The sequence below is a fragment of the Rhinopithecus bieti genome, unplaced genomic scaffold, assembly GCF_001698545.2.
Source record: "Rhinopithecus bieti isolate Rb0 unplaced genomic scaffold, ASM169854v2 scaffold_13704, whole genome shotgun sequence".
Taxonomy (NCBI): domain Eukaryota; kingdom Metazoa; phylum Chordata; class Mammalia; order Primates; family Cercopithecidae; genus Rhinopithecus; species Rhinopithecus bieti.
In genome coordinates this window covers 4,747,251-4,753,999 of record NW_016808231.1, presented here as the reverse complement: position 1 = coordinate 4,753,999, position 6,749 = coordinate 4,747,251, and positions in this window count along the sequence as shown.

Below are 6,749 nucleotides of genomic sequence, written 5' to 3'. Positions count from 1 at the left end.
AAAAAAAAAAAAAAAAAAAAAAAAAAAAAGTTTAAGCCTTGTGCAGTGGCACGTTCCTGTAATCCAAGCACTTTGGTTGGCCGAGGCAGGAGGATCGCTTGAGCCCAGGAGTTGGAGACCAGCCTGGGCAAGATGGTGAGATCCCACCCCTAAAAAAAAAAATTTTTTTTTTTTTTAATTAGCCAGGTGTGGTGGGACTGTAGTCCCAGCTTCCTGAAGAGGCTGAGGTGGGAGGATCGCTTGAGCCCATTATGGCATCACTTCACTGTACCCTGGGCGACAAAACAAGATTCTGTCTCAAAAAAAAAAAAAAGTTTACTTAAAGGATGAATGCTCTTAGACCAGGCGTGGTGCCTCACGCCTGTAATCCCAGCACTTTGGGAGGTCAAGGCAGGTGGATCACCTGAGGTTAGGAGTTCGAGACCAGCCTGGCCAACATGGTGAAACCCTGTCTACTAAAAACACAAAAATAAGCCAGGTGTGGTGGCATGCACCTATAATCCCAGCTACTCAGGACGCTGAGGCAGGAGAATCGCTTGGACCCAGAGGGTGCAGGTTGCAGTGAGTCAAGATCGCACGATTGCACTCTAGCCTGGGCAACAAGAGCAAAACTCCATCTCAAAAAAAGAAAAAAAAAAATCGAATGATCTTCTTTTATAAACACACAGTGAGCTCCTGAAAGAGCCCAGGTTGAGACCTGGGTCATCTGATAACCAGATCAGGGCACTGCTTTCTGAGGCTGCTGATTCTGCCTGTTCTCCATGGCCACCCAGCTGGATGGCTCCTCACTGACCTGGACTTTGAAACATCAGTACGGTGACAGGTATTTGCAGAAGCAGGAACCCAAACTGCTGTCTCTAAGGAGAGCCTCTGTGCCTGTCCTAGGGAAGTGTTTTGATTCCCAAGGGCTTTGAGCTGCACTGGAGGCAGCCACAGAGCAGGTGAGTCATCCCAGCCCACACCAGTTCTCTGCCGAAGGGCGCTAGCATCTGTCTGTCTTGGGTGTTATGGGAAATAGGTGCTCTGAACTGACTGGGGTCCCAGGGAGGGAGGACTGCCATTATGGCCAAGGTCTCCCTCATCCCCAATGGTGAACACAGGAGGAGCGATGGCCTTTGTTGATCAGAACAAACATAAAGGGACTTGGGAGCACAAGTGGTGGCCTCAGAAAAGCTGCAGCATGTGATAAAAGTCAAAGGACACAGCTCAACATTCTGCTGGGCCCCATCCGGAGAGTCGAATACGTGGGGTCTTGGGGGCCTTTCACCTAAGCAGCCTGTTCTCCACTGCCTGCCCTCAATGGTGTCTCTTCACTTCCCCACATTCGAAGCTCTCTTGCCAGACGCAGTGGCTTATGCCTCTAACCCCAGCACTTTGAGAGGACAAGATGGGTGGATTATCTGAGGTCAGGAGTTCGAGAGCACCCTGGTCAACATGGTGAAACCCTGTTTCCACTAAAAATACAAAAATTAGCTAGGCATGGTGGCGCGTGCCTGTGGTCCCAGCTACTCGGGAGGCTGAGGCAGGAGAATCGCTTGAGCCTGGGAGGTGGAGGTTGCGGTGGGCCAAGATCACACCACTGCACTCCAGCCTGGGTGATAGAGTGAGACCCTGTCTCAAAAAAAAAAACCCAAAAAACAAATTCGAAGCTCTCAAGGAAAACACAAGGAATTTCTCCCTAGGAGTGCCCTACTATCACCCTAGACTCAACCAGGACATTTATCATACAGCTGAATATTGTTTTTAAGCAAAGTTAACATGTAAAGTAGAGGAAGACATCTTCACTTTACAAACCCTTTTCCCCATAAAGGGCTCCCCTGATGTGTGTATTCGCTGGCGGCTTGCTAGTTTAAGGTCCTGGAGAGATTCAAGTACTAATGCAGAATAATCCCTGCCTCCCACAACAAGGAAAATTAATTACACGCCCAGATTACTGTAACACAGGGAGTAACGTAAGAAATCCTTCAGGGAAGGGTAACAAAGGTAAGTTTGGGAATCCAGAGGCAAATGAGATCCAAGGGAGACAATGGCGGAGGTGGCACTTGAACTGGGCTTCGATGTTGCCATTCAGAAACAGATGAAATGGCCTCCCAGATGGAGGAGCCATCAGCAGCAAAGGAATAGATGGATGGAATGACAGACGATGGATGGAATGAAATGGTGGGCACTCCACATGGAAACCCACAAGAGTGAGCTGAAACAGCACCTTCCACACACCCGAGCCCCAGGGATACAGGTAACGGCACAAGGAAAAGGCTCTGACTCACAAAGGTACAAGATAAACCCAAATACTGCAGCAGCAGGGCTTATTCTTTCTTTTTTTTTCAAGACAGGGTCTCGCTCTGTCACCCAGGCTGGAGTGCAGTGGCGCAGTCTCGGCTCACTGCAAGCTCCGCCTCCCAGGTTCACACCATTCTCCTGCCTCAGCCTCCCGTGTAGCTGGGACTACAGGCGCCCGCCACCGCGCCCAGCTAATTTTTTGTATTTTTAGTAGAGACGGGGTTTCACCGTGTTATTCAGGATGGTCTCGATCTCCTGACCTCGTGATCCACCCGTCTCAGCCTCCCAAAGTGCTGGGATTAGAGGTGTGAGCCACCGTGCCTGGCCAAATTTTTTATTTTTTTATTTTTTTGAGGTGGAGTCTTGCTTTGTCACCCAGGGTGGAGTGCAGTGGGGCGATCTCCGCTTACTGCAAGCTCCCCTTCCCGGGTTCAGGCCATTCTCCTGCCTCAGCCTCCCGAGTAGCTGGGACCACAGGCGCCCCCACCATACCCGGCTAATTTTTTTGTATTTTTAGTAGAGATGGGGTTTCACCGTGTTAGCCAGGAGGGTCTCATCTCCTGACCTCGTGATCCACCCGCCTGAGCCTCCCAAAGTGCGTGAGCCACCGTGCCTGGCTATGCCCAGCTAATTTTGTTTTTAATTTTTTGTAGAGATGGGGATCTCACTGTTGCCCAGGTATAGGGTTTATTCTGAGTATGAAGTGTGTCAGAATGGACTTTGGGATTAGAACAGAGTTCTAATGCCAGCTCCCCTCTTAACAGCTGTGTAATCTTCCACACGTTCCCTAACCAGTCTTAGTTTTCTCAACTGTGAGCTCTCTGCCTTTTTTACCTAATAAATTGCTATGAAATTAAATGAGATCTAGATATGAAGCATCTGGCACAGTGTGTCAGGCACATAGCATGTGATCAATATATATCAGGTTCCTTTTCTATGCTTGAGGGGCTTAGATTATGAACAACAACTGAAAGACTTCATGGGACCCTCTGGGAAAGAAGAGGCCAGTAACAAGGGGAAAAGGCAGTAAAGCAAGAGGAAGGCATGGAAGAAATGGCTCGGCGCTTTACAGTAGAGGTTTCTGCTCCACAGCAGGCCACTTGCAGGGTGCTGGTGAAACACCCACCAAACTGGTTGTTGGTTCATCCCTGAACGCTGTGTTCCAGCAGCAGCACCAGTAATGCAATTAGCAGAACTGAGCTTGTGGGTGGAGCCATGGGGATGAGTTGAGCAGGGAGAGAGGTAGCACCTTGGGCTCCTGCCCAGACTGTGGGGGTATTAGGAATCAAGGCGTGGGTAAAGATGGCTTCAGAGAGACTTTTTTTGTTTGTTTGTTTTGAGACAGAGTCTCACTCTGTTGTCCAGGTGGGAGTGCAGTGGTGCAATCTTGGCTCACCGCAAACTCCATCTCCCAGGCTCAAGCAATTCTCCTGCCTCAGCCTCCCAAGTAGCTGGAATTACAGGTGCCCGCTACCACGCCCGGCTAATTTTTGTATTTTTAGTAGAGACAGGGTTTCGCCATGTTGGCCAGGCTGGTCTCAAACTCCCGACCTCAGGTGATCCGCACACCTCGGGATTACAGGTGTGAGCCACCATGCCCAGCCCAGACTTTTTTAATTCCAAAAGCTAACCTCCACTAGGAAAGTCAAGCACGAGTCCAAGGGTTTTTTTCAGACTTTCATGCCTGCCCTTTTAACCTGAAGAAGCTGGCCTATTACAAGCCGACAGGAGACATAGCAAAAGGCACAGGGCTCATCTCTGCAAAGACCCTCCGAGTCCCATGGAGAAGAGGCCCCACTAAGGCCCCTCAGGGAGGTTTGCCATCTAACCCTATATACGTCTCCTCCTCATTCATTCATTCATTCCACAAACATTCACAGGGGAACTACTATTCACCAGATACGACTCTGGATGGGAAGATGTCAGCTTAGCTGTCCATACCTCCGTCCCTCAAGCTGTTTCACTAGTCAGTTTCTTTATCTGTCCAATGGAGGAAACCGGGTTTATGGGAAGACGCAATGAGATAATGGACATGGCTGACACAGACTAAGTGCTCAAGAAATGTAAACTATTTTTACGGTAGTAGAAGCAAGATTGCCTGTGATGCTGGATATCTTTCATTTGCCTCTTCAGGTACATTCCTCTTTTTCCATCGTGCACTGCACCCTGGAATTGGTCTGTATGCCGTGCATCAAGATGCTCTTGCCCTCTGACTGCCAGCTGGGTTTGGTCCATGTGGAGCCTGGAACCAAAACCAGAGGGAGGGAGAAGGTGGGGACAGGGTTTCGTTTTTATTCCTCCACGTCCCTTTTTGAGTTCCTTGACTTAAAGTCCCAGCTCTAATAAGCCTGCCCTCCACACAGCCTGCCTCCAGGTGCAGAGGTGGTAAGATCCCACTGTCACCAGCCCCAGAATATTCCACGTTCCATAGCAGTTTCCCTATATCCTACCTCGAAGCCCCCACTTTAAATGTCCCCAATTTAATCCGTTTTCTGCTGGATCCTGACTAATACACAGGGTGTAGAACAAGGGGAGGCCTGGGAATCGGGAGACGTGAATTTAAGTCTCATCTTTGCCACCAGCTCCCTCTGTGACCCTGGGTCACATTTTTCCATTTCCAGGCCTCAAGTTTCCTCACCTTTAAAATGAGTGGGTTGGAGCCGGGCACAGTGGCTCATGCTTGTAATCCCAGCCCTTTGGGAGGCTGAGGTAGGAGTATTGCTTGAGGCCAGGAGTTTAAGCCTGGACAACACAGTGAGACCCTGTCTCTAAAAAATATATATATATATATACACACACACATACATATAAATAGACAGACACAGTTACACACACACACACAAATGAGTGGGTTGGACTACATGGCTCTTTCATGATCCAATTCCCTGCCACTTCTGGGTGTTAAGTTACAGGAGGAGGACACAGATGAGAATAAAAGCTCCCTAGTGAAGAGGGCAATGATGGTCAGGTTGGCCACTAAGCAGCTCTCCCCACCCTCCACCCTTGTATCAGCTCATTCTTACCCAGAAGTCACCTAACTCCTTTCCAAGGACTTTCCTTCTCCTCTCAGGTCATCAGGGTACCAGATGCCTAAATGATCTCCACTCTAAAGCAACAGCCAAGAAAACCCAGGAAATTAAAAATAAATTCCTTTTTCTTTCAGTAACTCACTGCCCAGCCCTGGGTTAGCTGCAGAGGTCCCTTCCCAGGTTCCAGTATACCCAGGAGGGCAAACAGGGAAGCCGTTCCACGCTGACACCAAAATACTCTCACAGGGAGTGATCTGTCTCTGCCCTGGGAAACGCTGGGGACACAGCCGGCTTGCAGGGCAGAGAGAGTAACCTAAATCAGCATCCTGTCAGAAGACATGCAATGCCCTGCATTGAGATCCCTGTCACTGGGCAGGTTTCAAAGAGAGGCCAGGCGGGTCCAGTGGCTCATACCTGTAATCCCAGCACAGAGGCTGTGGTGGGAGAATTGCTTGAGATAAGAAGTTTGAGACCAGCCTGGTGACAGAGCGAGAAGCCCAATTTATTGTATTTTTGAGATGGAGTTTCACTCTTGTTGCCCAGGCTGGAGTACAGGGGCATGATCTCGGCTCACTGCAGCCTCCACCTCCTGTTTTTAAGCGATCTTCCTGTCTAAGCCTCCTGAGTAGCTGGGACCACAGGTTTGTGCCTCCATACCTGGCTAATTTTGTATTTTTAGTAGAGACGGGTTTTACCATGTTGGTCAGGCTGGTCTCGAACTCCCAATCTGAAGTGATCCACCTGCCTTAGCCTCCCAAAGTACTGGGATTACAGGCGTGAGCCACCGCGCCCAGTCAAGTTTTTTGTTGTTGTTGTTTTTGTGTTTGAGACGGAGTCTCGCCTTGTCGGGCAGGCTGAAATGCAGTGGCTCGATCTCGGCTCACTGCAGCCTCTGCCTCCCGGCTTCAAGCAATTCCCCTGCCTCAGCCTCCCCGAGTAGCTGCGACTACAGGCGCCTGCCACCACGTCCGGCTAATTTTTGTATTTTTAGTAGAGACAGGGTTTCACTATATTGGCCAGGCTGGTCTCGAACTCCCGACTTTGTGATCCGCCCGCCTCGGCGTCTCATAAGAGCTGGGATTACAGGCATGAGCCACCATGCGCGGCGTTAGCAAAAATTCTTTTAAATAAAAAATTAGCCAGGCGTAATGATGCACACCTGTTGTCCCAGTTGCTGGGAAGACTGGGGCAGGAGGATCCCTCCAGCCTGGGAGTTTGAGGCTGCAGTGAGCTGATAGGGCTACTACTGCCTTCCAGCCTGGGCGACAGAGCAAGACTCCGTCTCAAAAAAGATTAAAAAAGTAAAAACAAATTAGCCAGGCATGGTGGCGCGCGCCTGTAATTCCAAGTACTCGGGAGGCTGAGGCAGGAGGATTACCTGAGCCCAGGGAGTTCGAGTCTCAAAAAATAAAAGAAAAAAAAAAAGGAAGGAAGGAAGGG